The sequence below is a fragment of the Aphidius gifuensis genome, linkage group LG1 (assembly GCF_014905175.1).
Source record: "Aphidius gifuensis isolate YNYX2018 linkage group LG1, ASM1490517v1, whole genome shotgun sequence".
NCBI classification, from domain to species: Eukaryota; Metazoa; Arthropoda; class Insecta; order Hymenoptera; family Braconidae; genus Aphidius; species Aphidius gifuensis.
In genome coordinates, this window is record NC_057788.1 from 5,105,285 (window position 1) to 5,119,095 (window position 13,811).

At 24.4% G+C, this 13,811-nt stretch overlaps 1 long non-coding RNA gene across 1 annotated transcript; it reads left to right on the forward strand.

Moving 5' to 3' along the window:
- Nucleotides 1–2,885: 2,885 nt before the first annotated feature.
- LOC122861141 lies at nt 2,886–3,584 on the forward strand. Its single transcript, XR_006374471.1, has 2 exons — nt 2,886–3,252; nt 3,383–3,584. It is a non-coding gene; the product is annotated as an uncharacterized LOC122861141 (long non-coding RNA).
- The last annotated feature ends 10,227 nt before the right edge of the window (nt 3,585–13,811 follow it).

Sequence of the window (13,811 nt, forward strand, 5' to 3'; positions counted from 1 at the left end):
AGTTGATGGCAATTGTTTACTATCTGTGAACTGATAAGAATTTTTTTTTACTACTAGCCGTTATTACACTGGTTTTTATGAATTTTTATTTTTCGATTCAAATGACAATGACAAAAGTTATTTATATTTTTACACAGTAACAAAGTGTTCATCTCAAAGTTAATTTAGCTATTCCATGCATTTATTAATTGGGTGAAATACAAATTCTCAGAATATTAATTTAAATAATTTCATTTAGCTGGAGGACAAATTAAGTAATTCAGTATGGTAAACCATGATCTCTGTCATATAAAATTTAACATCGTCATGTATTAGTTGTGGTGTGAATTGATGATCGATCAATAGAAGCCTTTCACTGTTGAAGTATATGTATTTATTTTTTACAAATTAAATTTATCAATCATTTACTATTCAATGTTATAATAATAATAATAACTTTTGAAATAAATGTTTATTTATTTATTTTTTTTTCATTTTCAAATGTATATAAAAATATAATAATCTATCATATTTCAAGATTTATAACGAGTGAGAGTTGAAGAAAATAAAATGAAAAAAAAAAAAAAAATAAAAGAATTTATCTTGTTGAGTATATATAGGTTATAACAGTCTCCAGGGTTTTCAAAACTATAGCTCTTGTAGTATATCTATGTAATAATTTTTCCAATGATGGTCGAGGGTTGTTGTGCTGAAGAAGATAGGGAGATTCAAAGCGGTCAAAAACAACAATTGCCAAAGGCATTTGGTACGACCTCATCATATTAATGTTTTGCCCACTAATCGACAAAAAACTAGTCGTTGCAGATTTGTCTGGGGTAGTATTAAAAAAGAAAAAAAAAAACACAACTGCAGTGAGTCGGGGGAAAAAAAAAGAAAAAAGTGAGAGATAAAAATAAAATACGAAAAGGTGAAGATGTTGGATGAGATGTGGTACGATTTAAGTACGATAGTCATGGCCTTGCTCCTCTTCACGAACCAGGCCAAAGTTCACGAACAAGTTTCTGATCACTTTGCTTGACTTTAAAAACTCTACTGATACCATTAAGATTAATTGGCTATTTTATTTTTAATACTTGTTTCTAAGGTAGCTTTTTACAATTGACTTTTCTACTTGAGACTAGATTTTCAAGTGATTGTCAACACTTTGTAGGTTAACATTTTTTTTTCTTTTTTTTAATTTTTCAACATTTAATAATTAAAAAATCATTTGATTTAATTGAAAACATCATAATTTTATTATCAATATATTAATCAATGTTAACTTTCCATTAAGACAAATTTATTATTTATATTATTCATATATTGGTTAGCAATAAATAATGCTTGGTCCACATCAGGAATTTTTTAAAAAATATTTGGAGTCTGACTCTATTTGCTCGACGAAATTTAGCAATATCTATTCATGCGTTTTCTTGGTGTAATTTTTTGAAAAATAAAAACGTAAAAAAAGGTATATAAATTTATAAAAAATTCATATTATATCTAAAAAGTAATTTCGTAAATTTTTTAATTAACAGTATAATAAAATTTGAACAAAAAGATTCCAAATAGAAGTAAAAATAATAAAATAAAAATTACGTATGAGTGTATGATATGAAAAACAACAAATTTAAGGTCTTTTAAAAAACTTGACAAATGTATGTATATAGAGTATGTGTTGTATGTATTGAAATGGAGTTTTTTGTCTCACGAAAATTAACTTCGTTATAAGGTACTGGTAGGCTCTTTAATGCTATAGCGCCAGTGACAGCCTACGGCGTTTGTTGTTATGACTGTCTACACGCTTGAAAAACCCGTTAATAGTGCACGGAATGATAATTGGAGTGGTTCATGTTATACAAAATACGTCAGTCTCTATATACAGATCAACTTGAAAATATAAATATATTTAATAAAACAATAAAAAGTAAATAAAAGAAATAATTTTTTGAAAAAAAAAAAGTGTCTGCTATATTTCAATTTTCATTATTTAATTTTATATTTATTTGTATTTAAAAAAGTATATCAAAATTCAATAAAATATCCATCAAATTCTGGAACTCTTGTTCAAATCTTTTGCTCATCCGAACATTCACCTCGATATACAAAAAGCCATTCACCCGAAATAAAAAAGAATAAAAAAAAATATTCCCAAATAACCATCATACAGATTGCTTTCTTATCGAAAACCCCAATAGAAAAAAATAAATAAATAAAAAAAGATTCATCACAAAGAAATAAGTCAGTAATTTTTATCCAGAATGATTCAACAGGCACAAGAGAGAGGGAGAGATAATGCTTCACCGTGATTAATAATAGAAAAAGAGACAAAAAAATAAAAATAAAAATAAATAAATTGCAATCAGATTGCATCAACAATAATGACAAAAAAAATAACAATAATATATAATTTTTAATTATCTTATTTAGATATCAATTATCGTTAAAAATTTAATTTTGATAAATTATAAATTAAAATCAAAATAAATTTAAATTTTTATTTTTACTATCGTATAATTGACCTTGTATAAATTTAATTCGAGACAAGTGGTATCAATGGACTATATAAACGGTACATATACCTATGTGCTAACAAGAGGTTATCGACTCTCAAAAGTCATTTGCCTCAATTCACTACCATCATTATCAACCGCCCACAATGAAAAATAAAAAAAAACAAAATATAATTATTTTATTTTTCAATTAAAAAAAAACATTTCATATTTTCCTTATTTTTTTATTTTTTTTATTAAAATAAACATTGCATACAAAGTTTATTTGTGTTAATTTTGTTATTTAAAAATTTTGCTCTCTTTTCCATTTTCTTTTTTTTTTTTTTTTTTGTATATATGTATTAATATCGTCATATATATTAACAAAGTTTATTTAACCGATCGACATCCTGCTATGACCTGTAATGTTTACTTAAATGATCGGTGCAAACTAACAAATATAACTGGACAATTATCACCCAGTGTGTGTCTAAATAATATACTGGGTGTCAAGTGTGTGTATATATATAATAAAATTGATAAAATAAAAAAATTTTAAAGAAAGAAATATATATAAAGAAAGAATTGAAATTTTTCCAGTCAACACATATTTAGTTGCGGATGTTAAGCGAGGTTGTGGTCATTGCGCCATTGATATTTGCAAATGACACTGACGTTTGCCGTTCATCCAGTTGAAAAAACACCTGCGTAAAGCAAATAATTTATGCCTGTTAAACACGAATACCCATATAAATATTCTTTTATTCTTTTATATATAAATGTATGTGTGTATTGTATCGTGAACTCTATTCATTCTATTTTAAATTGTTTTTTTTTTTTCTTTATCATTTTCTTCTGTTTATATATTGTTTTCATATATATATATATATGTATTTTTTTAATTTTTTCAGCGACTAGAGTCCACTGCCCCGCCTACAGGTCGATTAACTTTAGCTATCTCGTCGTCCAGTGGTTTCTAATGAACGAAAACAGAGTTTAAAATTACGCGAGTTCACGACGGGTGTTTGCCCGATAAAGGTGAAAAGAGAAAGAAAAATGTAAATAAATTAACAAATACAAAAAAAAAATATGTATATATCGTATATATATATGTAAAATGAAAATATAAAATGACTCAAACGTACTTGTAAACTGAATAAATAAAAATTAAAAATACAAAAAAAAAAGAAACATTAATTGTAAATGAGTAATAAAAAAATAAATTAATAAAAAATATAGAAAATAAATAAACAAGTATTGTAATAAAATCAAATGAAAAAGGAAGTGGGATGTATGTATATATATGATCAAGACCATCACTTCATCGTGCTAAATTTCATGACCAGACGTGTTTGTATATAAAAACTCATGTCGGTGAGTCAACCCTGTCCGGGGTTCTACGACCTACAGCGAGGCTTTACATGACTTTCCCCGATAAATATTAACAACCAAGCTTATATTTGCATCATAAGGTATTTTCAATGCTCAGTTATAATGTTGTGCGAGGGGTCATATCACTGCGACATCACGATATAATCAGATATAAATACGCGCTGCTGTTTGATATGATATTGAGATTGCAACGAAAAAAAAAATAATGCTTTAATGACATTCATTGAATTATCGCTTATATGTGTACGTTTTTTTTTTTTTTTTCTTTTTTCTTTTAAATCTTATGTTTATATTACGATCAACAATATTAATGATTAAACAAATATGCATACATGTATCTGTGAATATTAAAATAATTGTAAATTATAAAAAAATGAAAAAAAAAAAAATATGTCAATGTAGTCATTGTATGAATAATATGTTTGTACTTTTGACACATTATTTAATTAACAGAATGAAAATTAAATATGTTAAATGTATAATTAATATTGTAAATAATATAATTATTATAAATTTATGCTGTTTGTCGATGAGCCAGTTATGTTTTGTTTCATATTGTTTTTAAAAAATTTATTTTGTAACTTGTCAAGTATTGAATTAAGTAGATTTGACAAAAATAATTACTGTAATATTTTTATTTTATTTTTAATGGATTTTTAATAAATTATTGAATTTTTTTTTTTATTGAACAAAAATAGGCATAGATTTATTACTCAGTGGATTATAATAAAGCTCGTAATATTTTTAGAGTCAGTAATTTATGTGAAAAAAAAAAAAAAAATTAAATATGAATAATATCAGCTGTATTTTTTGTTTGTTCAATATAATCATATTGAGATTAAATAGTCAGCTGTTGAATTAAACAACAATGAAAATTATGGAAAATAAAATAATATTAGTCAGTCTATTTGTTAAATACAATATTGATCAATGAATTATCATTTTTTTTATTATTTGATTAGTAACGTCATATTATTACAATGGAAAATAAAAAAACAATAAATAAATAAAAGAACAAAGGGCAAATTTTGCAATATACCAAATGAATCCTTCAAGTTTACAAAGATGACTCTTTGCAAACTCAATACAAAAGAAACTCAGTTTTACTTCAGTTTATTATCACTGATTATTCATTTTCTTTGTCCGACAAGGGCAATTAATTATTGCATATGTAACAACGTGAGTAACTGGAACGTTACATTTTTTTTTTAAACGTAATCAAAATTTATGTTTTCCCTTGGAGAAAAAAAAAAAAAATCTATTGTTACAAATTTAGCAAAGCCATTATGTGAGTTCAAGCATTAAAAATATGTCATAATTCATTTGTAAATATCAAGATTTCATAAAACACCTTGAATATTTTAATAATAAATAAATGAAAAATAAAAAAAAAACAACAACAAACATACTGTATAAATATAAAATGTTATCTATTCATCAAAAATATTGTAGCTTATTAATTTTATACATTTTATAAAATGTTAAAAATTTATTGATGAATATATTTTAACGCTTGCAAGAATACAAAACATTTTTAAAATTTTTTTATCTTAATTCTATGAGTTTATAATTAATTCAAAAGAAAAAAATAATAATCCACTATATACCAAGGATTGAAAAATTATTATTTTTTTCATTTTCACTCGTGTTAAATTAATTCGCAGAAAAAAAAATTGAATATTAATGTAATGTATTTTCGAGGCAGCATTAGTGAGCTTTTTTTTTTTAAATAAAAATAATTTCGATTTATATCTGAATGACCAGTTGGTTTGGTTAATTTGTAAATATAAAAAATTTACAAACGTCAGCAATGTTAAAATAATAATTTTATGGAAAAAAAAAAAAACAAGCATTAGTTTGTACGAATAGTACCAGCAAAATCAAGCACATAATAAATGATTAAAATCAGTAAGGTGTGTGCTAAAATACTTAGTGTTTTATTGTATAAAACATGCAATGAATATTACAGATGGTTGATATATTATTATTATATTTTCTTCATCATACTTGATCAATGCACCTCTCAAGGTAATCAAAGTATTTTGTAATTATATTACATATAAATATATTTACCGACATTGGTTGCCCTTGCATTTATATTTGTAAAAGAGATAAACAAATATATAAGAGAGTACCTTTCACACACGCCAACATTTTCTTAATGTTTAAATTTTTTATATTTTTTTTTATTGCGTGCTAATACATGGACGAGGTCATATAATTTTTCTGTTCATGCGGACTTGAAAGCTCTGTCGACAATGTAATATTATATACAAGTATAAATTTAATTGTCTCTGTTGATTTTTTTTCTTTTATTTTTCAACTTGTAATTATGATTATAAACACGAAATATATAAATCACTTATTTTACATAATTTATTTTTGAAATATGTATTTATTTTGATAATATAATTTTCATAATTAATTATGTAGTAAAAATTATATTTTGATTTATTTTTAATTTTAATAATTTAAGAAAAATGAAGCTTTTAAAATTTTAATGTTAATTTGGCTTTTGTTTCTTGTTGTTTTTTATTATGTAACTTTGAAATTTGAATCAATGGAGAATTTTAAATTTTCAACAGAACCAATTTTATTTTTGAGTATGTTATTATATACCCACCTGATTACAATTATCATACACTCGATAATCCTTACCCAGTTTAAAAGAAAATATATTTTTTAACATAATATATTCGTGCTCTAAATTTGTTGATTGATCATTTAAAGTAAAAAAAAATTTAAATTACAACTGACGTATTATTTTATGTATATTATTTTTAGCATAAGGATGTGTGCAACGATTGTAAAAATTGTATAAAGTGTCGGCAGTAAAAAAAATAAAAAGTTGCAAATATAAATTGTAAATAAAAAATAAACTTACGCAAAACAAAAAAAAAAATTTTCTTTTTTTTTAAATATGATTTTACTTGCTCTCATAAATGCACATATATTTATGTTATTCAAGGTCACTGGAGAGTAAAATATTTTTTAAAAAATTACTCCAACTTATAATAAAGAAAATTATTCAAAAAAATTATCAGTGGTATTTTTTTTTTTTTGTTTTCTTTTCTTGTTAAACAAAAAACAAGAAATTCCGTTATCAAAATATTTGTGCACTCAAGGAAGTAAAGTAAGCTGTTGATGAAATCAGAAGAAAAAAAAAAAAAAAAACAAACTTCTCTACCGACTAATTAATCTAAGCTAGATATATTTAATTATTTTCATTGCACGCTAGAGTTTTGATTACTCATAATATCATGTTGTAACTTGAGCATATAATCAACTTTTTTTTTTTCTTTTTTTTTCATATTATTTGCCTTTTAAATACTAATTTTTATTTACTATATGAATTTTTTTCAAACTACAATTTCCTGTATTTTTCAATTTTTAAAATTTCATTCTATTATTTTAGGAATATGTACAAGTTATTCCAAAACTCAGAAAATATTATTATTATTATTATTATTAACCCAAATCTTGAGTTAAATCTTTAGTATACATTGACACGTAACGTGTTAAAGTTGTCTGTATATTATCATCACTCGTTTTTATGTTTTTTTACACAAAAAAACATATAAAGGTATATATATTATTTATTTAAAATTTTTATTTGCATTCTACCCCGTTTGCATACAAATAGAACTTTTCGCTTTTATTTTAAGTAAACTTTGTATTGTATTTCTGAAAATATCAGACATGTTGGTATATTTATAAAGAATATATACGTGAAAAGTTGTCGTCGTAGTCACAGAATACTTCAAAGTATAGTTTTTATTATTAAATGGCTTTATTTTCATGAAAAAGTTGAATCAAGTTATAGTCATACAAAAGTTTTGAGCTGACGCGAATAACATACAATTATATTTTTCAAATTGTATAATTAACTGGATCATTATTTGAATTCTATTGGTACTTTGATGTCAATTATTTGATTCATTTCTAATTTAACGTTACGTGAATAGCCAAAGTCATTTGTAACAGCACTGGTTTATTCTTTGAAGTTTATCAGTGCATTGAATAATTTATTTGGTACGAATCAAATATTAGAGGTAAACTTTGAAACGGAAAAAAAGTTTGCTATTGATTGATTGTTTTTAAAATTATTCAGTTAAACCGAATGATCCTAAAAAAAAAAATAATACATGTGCTAAGTATAAAATTCAAAAAAACAGATAAACTTCAATTATGTTATTCGACCATTGCACTCTGAATAACTTATCGAACCATGCACTAAAAAAAAGCTCAAGTTTTAATATTTAAAATTATAAAACGTTTTATATAACGAAATAATATTCAAAACAATTGCACCGTTTATTTTTTGCATTTTAAAAATTATAAAATATTAATGTTTATTTTTTAGTAAATGAATTCAAGCAATTTTAAGCTTAATTTAGCTATAACCAATTTACTCAACGACAAAAGAAGAAAATAAATAATTTAAAGAATTAATATAGTATATTATAATAGAAAAAAAAAAAAAAAAATCAGTGTCGGCAAATACGTGTCCATTTGGAGTTGGTTAAACACTATAAGTCTGAGTCATGACGGTTTGTCGGACTGGAACGAAAATTAAAAAAAAAATACATTAACCAGGGTAATATTTTCGCATGCGTCATGACAGGTATGTAATTGAAATGAGCTTATATGAAAGAGGAAAAATATATATTTATGACAAAGATGATTATTCAAATTAATATCTATGATTATTTAAAAAATCAACTATTCAATTGAAATAATTTAATAAATTCAATCTAAAATACAACGTTATCTTTATATTTTTTTAAAATAAAAAATTTAAATTTTATAAATAGAAAATAATTTGAAAAAAAAATCTACACACGATTCAAGTTCAATAAAGGTTAATTTATTTAACAGAAAAATCTACCACATTTTCATTTATTTTATATTTAAAAAAAATAGAAAAAAAAAATTAAAAAAATTTAATTATTATTATTTATTTACAATAAAATACATCCCAATAACATCGTAAATAGTTATCGTGTGAATTATCGTCGTGCTTCTTATTGTAATTGTATCCTTATCGTAAAGGATCTTCATCGGATGTTGTTGTATGTATGCCGCTTTTTCTTACACTATTAAACCAACGTAATTACGATGAACAGATTCATTTCAGGTTCATGGCATAATAGGAAATAATCGTATGTGGTGGTCATGCATACTTGTATTATATAAAAACCATAAATAAATTATAAAAAAAATTTTCAAATAATACATGCACTAAAGTAAATAAACAAAATATTTTAAATTAAAAGATAAAATAATTGCAAAACGGACAAGAAATTTTCATAGTAAAAAAATAAAAAATTTTTCCATTTTTTTACTATATTATTAAATTAAAAGTTTTATGACTTGATTAATATATAATTCATCTACATCAAGTGAAAAATATTTTTGTAATTTTCTGTCTGATGAATCATGTATTTTTCTTTTTATTTTTTTTTCTTTTCATATACCTACTAATTAGAGGTTTTTTTTTTTTTTGCAGAAAAAAAATATATTCAACATATAAAAATTTAAAATAAAAGAAAATGTTATATAAGGAAGGTAAGAGAAAATAGAAAAAAAAAAATATATTTTCAGGCAACTCTGTACACGAAGCACATGATGAAGATTACGTAATTACTTGGACACAGGGGTGACTAATAGTCGCAACCGGTAGTCATGTAACTTGGTAACCGTATAGCTACTGTGCTTGCGCGATCATGAAGTAAGTGCATCAGTGTATGTCACGTATATAAATACTACCACGATAACGGTCCTCCTGTTCTGGACCAAAAGGATATACATCAACATTTAATAGCATTAACTACTTTGAGTTATAGTAATAATGTAATTATTTATTTTTTTATTTCAATTTTTATTTTTCACAAATTGCTTATTAAAATATTGCTGTGTCTTCCGGCTTTTAATAATTAAATATATAAATTTATATATTGTTTTATTTGCAAAAAATTCATTGTTGATTATTTTTATCATTATAGATTTTTTTTTTTTTTCATATTGTATTGATAAATTGAAGCTGATTTATTTTAATATTAATTTGATGAAAAATTATATATAATTATGTTTAATTTAAAATTTTTCTAACAATTTATTATTATAGATAAATAGATAATGATAAATAAATATTGTAGTTTATATAAAATCAATAAACAATTGAATTGTTTAAAGTTAATATTAGCTTGATAAATATAATTGCTGTTTAAAAGATAGATGGAAAAATTTGATACTTGTAAAGGCAAACATTGCTTTTTATTTATTTATATAGGTATTATTTTTTTTTTTTTTGTAGTTTGTGAGTGCTTGAAATATATGTGTAATGAATATTTTACTGAAGGTTTACTGATAATCTTGATTTGTAGAAAATTGCAACCAAGTAAAAGTTAGGTTATGTTTATATGTGGAATCGTATAAATGTTAAAAAAGATCGAGCATATGGCGATTGTAAATAAATAAAAAGAAGCAATGATTCGTGAATGTGTGATGTGAAAAAGGTGAAAAAAAAAAAATAAATAAATAAAAAGATAAAGTAAAGCTGGATAAAAAGACCGACGATAGAGGTTAATGCTGTGATCCGGTTCAGGGGGCAGCCTCAATTCTTGTCTCGAAAAACAAGGCCTTTTTGCAAAAATTTTTTTTATTTTTAGCAGACCATTTTAACTATAGCTATATATATATTTTTGTACAAAACGTATACATAATTTGAATTGATAAACAGTTTGAAAATCGTGTGTCTTAACTTGAATAAAACATTGTAATTTTCATGAGTTCATTTTTATGTTCTTTTTCATTATTTATTTATATTATTATTTTTACTTAATGCATGTTTATTTTTTTAAGCAACATTTGTGTATCAAAATAATTCGTAAAATGGTCATTTCAACAATGTAACGGGGTATATAAAAAAAATAAATGAAAATAAATAAAAATCCGAAGAAAACAAACTCACATCTTTTTCTTAATTTAATATGTATACTCTTGAGTTTTTATTTTTTATTTTTTTGAGAGTGAGTGGGAAGAGGATATATATAAACTGTTGGAAAAAGAGGTAAAAGTCGAACGATTGCGGTCGAAGAGCTGGATCGGTATACGAGAGATCTGGACAACATCGAATTGCCAGGGTCGAATGAAATTAATGATTGTGCCAGCAAGATGCTAAAGTTCCTTCATTCATTTATAAAACTTAAGTATTCAATTGAGTATAAAAAAAAAAAAAACGAAAATTAATTTACCTCGAATGAATCCATGCGAAAAAATTCTATTTTTCATCAGGGTAAGTAGATGAAGACAAAGTAGTCAGACAAACAAAAATGAAATAAATAAAATTACCACTCACAGAGTTATTAATACATTAATAATTTAAAAAAAAAAAAAAAATTATAATTCAATACTAAGAATTAAAAATTAAGAAAATTATATAGCTACTATTGACTAGGGTGCATGAGTCATGTTTATATAAATTCAAAAGTGGAAATTATTAGAGCGGGAAGACAGGTCAAATGGTGTCAACTTTAGTATTTAACAACACATATTGTGAATGAGCCAGTGTCTTGACTTGTGTCAAGGGCCTGTGGTCTCATCAACAGTAATGACTTTATGAGACGTGTCAGTCAACCAAATGGTATTTGTCCAATGACAAAGATACGCTCTTGACAAATGCATCACTGTATATTTGTATATATATTGCACCAACGGATGTACAAATATAAAAATAAACAAAAAACTCAACGAAAAAAAAAAGGATACATATAATTTAAATTAAAAAATGATAATCTGTATTTTTATTGCAATCCAATGAAGAAAAAAAAAAAAAATTATCATTTTACAAAAAACATATATACACTTTTATGGTTAAATATAAATTTTTTGCATTGATACATGAGTAAATTATCCAAGCTTATATTACTTGGACGTTGTAAATGTACTGGCACCTGAGGACATTGTGAGTATCGTAGGTAATTGAGCACGTGGGAACCGGATGAGAGCGATTGAAACGATCTAGCATTGGAAGCGAATCAGAACGAGTGGAGAAGACAAGATTTGTTGGATGGTTAGATAGATGGATCGGCGAGAACGCAGTTTTATCCGAGAAACTTTTGCACTTTGGGTCGTGAGGTCAAGCACCGCAATAAAAAAAAATCATTTAATATAATAATAGCAATAATTATTATTTTTTTTTATTTATTCAAGTTAATCTTTAAATAAATTTTATGTATACTAATTAATATATATTTTGATAATAAAAATATTCATAACATGTCAAGTGAAAAAAAAAAAAAAAACTATGTATACAAGAAAATTTTCATATTTAGTAGTTTTTGAATAAGACATAAATAATTCTGTAAATCACATGTATGTATATCTAATTTTTTTTTTTATTTTTTTGAAAATGGATCAGCTGGGATCTTGCCAGATCACTTGCAAAAAATATACACGGTGCATGCTCGTCGTCCTCGAGTATTGTTTTGAAAGAAACGACGACCACGGGGTCGGTACACATGGCCTACCAACCAGATCGCAGGTCTGTGACCTTACGAGCGTTACAATCAAGACTAAAATCTTTATATTATTTATATATATATTTTTTTTTATAGTATTTTTCATACTTTTAATTTTCTTATTTTCTTTTACATTAGTTACACCTCATCCCCTCACTCTTCTCTCTCTCTCTTTCTCGTCGACCCACAGTGAATTGCCCGTATCGTGTACTTGCGATAACACATTATCACTGATCTTTGCTAATTACCGTCAGAGTTTAAATTTTTCTTTTACTTCTTTTTTTACAGCATGTTTTTTTTATTTTTTAAATATTCATGTTTATTATTATTATTTTAAAATCTTAATGTAATTTTATTTTTTTTTTTTCGTTGAAAAAAACATAAATTCTTAATTTACGTTGGTAATAATAAAATGAGTAGGATTTTTTTTTTGAGGTTTTATATTGATGGTAATTATTGATTGTAGACAGGATACAATAATAATATAAAATGAATATTTTAAAATAATCAATTGTAATAATAATTATTGTCACAATCATTTAATCGTTTTTTGAATAATAAACACATGCAGCTCGTTAAATTTGATAAACATTAAGACACCGCAACTTGTGTGTTTGTGTGCATGCATCAGTATGGTAACGCGGCAAGTCGTTAAAATTTACAAACGAATCTTCTCCGGAAACCAGTTACCAACTGCTCAATAATACAGTGAAAAATATGCAGTTTTGCTACCAACTGTTTATTTTCATCTCATCATTTTATTATTTTATTGAATTTTTAAATCACATTATGCTTTCTTTTATTTTATAAATTGCATATTTAAATTTAATATGTAAAATGATAAATTTAAAAATTTAATTGTTCGAAATTATCTATAAACAATTCAATAAAATATATATAGCTGATGAAGCCTTGACGTGAGTCATGTTTTCATGAAATTCATAATATATCACATCCACACACACATGCTCGATATGTCCCGAGCTGTATGACTATAAAACAATTATAATTTATAGACACATAAAAAAAAAAATTGCATCAAGGTAGAGGATAAATTGTATGTTAATTATTACGCATAAAAAAAATGGAAAAATACATTTTGTTCCATCAATGTCAGCCACAAGAATAAACATTGAACAAGCCTTAAATGCAAATTATAAAAATTTAGGTGTTGATAAAATTTAATTTTCATTATGAATTAAATAAAATATTACTAATCAATTTCTGATAATTAACAATGATCATAATTATAAATCTTTTGTTGAAAATTTCAAGGGTACTTCATTGTTTTCCATCAATTTATTTGGTTATTTTTATTTTTCATGTGACCATGAAATTATCAAGGCAATTATCTGCATATATAGTTAATAATTTTAAAGCAACAATTGTGTTAAATTATTCAGGGGTAGTCATCATAATTGATAAA